We start from the raw sequence: 2,494 nt of genomic DNA on the forward strand, positions 1-2,494 counted from the left end.
GAGGAGAATAAAAACATGGTGCATGAACAGGACAGACTGTGTAAAATGGGAGCACAGAAATACTGCCACCTCATTGAAAGTTAATGAGATTTATTCGAAGTCAGATACCTGTCCACAATGAACAAGTGAATACATTAATTGTCCACTTTCAATCCAAATGGGACTGAGGTTCCAACAGAGAAGTTTTCTGGAAAATACCTGCTGCAGTTTTAAAATTGATGAACTGGAACATCTTATACTAACTTTCAAATAACTGGAGTGATTGTATAGTTCTCATAGTGGAGAGAAGGAGTTGTTTATAAATAGAAGCAGAAAGACACATTTGTGGATTGGTGAATGAGCTTTAACTTTCTGAAATGTATTTGCCCATTGGTTGCAGGTCTCTGGAAATTCTTTTTTACATTTCAATTGTAGCAGCAGCAGTTAGCAGCAAAATGTCTGATTAATCAGAGTAGTGGGTCTGGGAAACACTTAAACAGCCGAGACCCAGTAAAACCGAACTCCAAGTAATAGTTTAAATAAGGCACTGAACTGACAGAGCGGTAAAGGCCTGCTCAGGTCAGGAAAAAAAACCCGACCCGAACCCAACAGAACCACATTGGACCCGAGCCCGACCCGGCCCGAGTATCTCCATTTATTCCCACGCCCAAACTAACCCGAGCCTTACCCGACCACCAGAATGTTCACTTTACCTACCTCCCTATTCCGAATCTGCAGGAAGCTGCAGCATGAGCGCAATGACATCATCGAGATGCTCCCTTGCTCACTGAGCAGACTCAGAGTTTCCCTCCTTGATGACCCGGACTCCCAGCTTAGGTTAGCTTTTCAACTTTTGACACTTATTAAACTCAACTTCCCAGCAGAGTTAAATGTAATACTCGAACCTGGCCCGACCTGACCCGAGCCCAAAAGCCAGACCCGGAAGAGCGATCCGACACGACCCGAACCCGACACAGGTCGTCGGGTCCCGTCGGGTTCAGGTCGGGTGGCAGGCCTTTGCAGAGCGGAGGTCAGATGAGGATTGAATTAATTTCAATCACTGAGTCTAAACAAGAAGTAAATCTGCCAGGGATGGAAGACTTTGCTTTCCCTGCGAGCTTGTGGCGCAACGGTAGCGCGTCTGACTCCTGATCAGAAGGTTGTGTGTTCAAATCACAGCAGGCTCAGTTATGTTTTACAGCAGCTCAAGTTCCTGGATTTTATTTCAGAAGAGAGTTCGTTCTCTTGGAATGTTCGTGCATAGTAGAATTTCAAGATCAACTTTAATAGATTAAAGTCCTGATTTCTGGTTCCGTTCCATTTCCATGCTCAGTTCTTATTTCACACTGTTTTATATCAGAACAATGTTTCAGGGATGTGATGTGTCCATTGTTTGTCCAATCGCTGTGTCACCCAGTGTGAGAAATAAAACACAAACCGCACAGCATGCGGCTCAAACCCATACCTCGCTCTGTCTATAGGCCGCTTAGTTCAGTTGGTCAGGAGGCAGTGTTGATAACAACAAGGCTGTGGATTTGATCCCCATGTGCGCTGTCACATGGTCAGTCATTAATTTGACACATTTTTGTAACACTTAAAATCCAGCTTTCAGATGCAAACAAGTTTACATAAAATGTCAAATGGAATTTATTTTGAATAACATCCATTGCATCTTTGTCACTGGTCTGGAGTAACACAGAATTCTTTCCAATTATCTTCCATTTGCTGATAAACATTGAACTCGTGGCCTGTTCTCGTTAATGGTCAAGAGCAGCAAAAACAGACAGAGCGAGTCTGACCGCCCAGAGATGTGGAAAAGGCTTCAGTATGGGACATATGCAGTAAATCAAATGTTCACCCGGCCCCGAAAGATTCAAAAACTGGGGAAAAGGACACAAGGAGATAGAGAATAAGCTAAAGCTGACAATGTAAATATTTCCCATCCTTGATATCTCTCTATTCCAATCCAACCTTCAGAGTTCGGTAAATAATTTCAGTGTAAATTGTGCAGCTCAGGAGTCAAAACCAAAGGGCGATGCAGAATAAAGGAGAACTGCCAAAACCCCAGATTGAACCAGGGATCTTCAGTCTAACACACTCCCAACTGAGCTATTTCAGTCTCACAAGCTGGGAAGAAAAGTGGCAAGTAACATTCGCACCACACAAGTGCCAGGCAATGACCATCTCCAACAAGAGAGAATCTAACTATCTCCCCTTGACATTCAATAGCATTACAATCACTGAATCCCTCACCATCAACATCATGGAGGTTACCATGGGTAGCCATACAAATAACGTGACTACAAGAGCAGGTCAGAGACTTGGAATCCTGAGGTGAGTAATTACAGTGCAGCTGTTGGCTCCACCCCAGGGGCTGTATTTGTTCTGTAAACCATGAAGCAGCTTCCTCTCAAATCCCAGGTTTATCAATAAATCCTCTTACAAAAGCCCCAAAGTGTGATATATTCCTCTCACTCATCCATGACTCCTGTCTCCCCAAAGCCTGTCCACCATC

At 43.9% G+C, this 2,494-nt stretch overlaps 1 non-coding gene across 1 annotated transcript; it reads left to right on the forward strand.

The window, feature by feature from the left end:
* Positions 1-1,094: 1,094 nt before the first annotated feature.
* On the forward strand, positions 1,095-1,166 carry trnar-ccu (transfer RNA arginine (anticodon CCU)). The gene has a single exon. It is a non-coding gene; the product is annotated as a tRNA-Arg (tRNA).
* Positions 1,167-2,494: the final 1,328 nt, after the last annotated feature.

The sequence above is a fragment of the Heterodontus francisci genome, unplaced genomic scaffold (assembly GCF_036365525.1).
Source record: "Heterodontus francisci isolate sHetFra1 unplaced genomic scaffold, sHetFra1.hap1 HAP1_SCAFFOLD_97, whole genome shotgun sequence".
In the NCBI taxonomy this organism is placed as follows: domain Eukaryota; kingdom Metazoa; phylum Chordata; class Chondrichthyes; order Heterodontiformes; family Heterodontidae; genus Heterodontus; species Heterodontus francisci.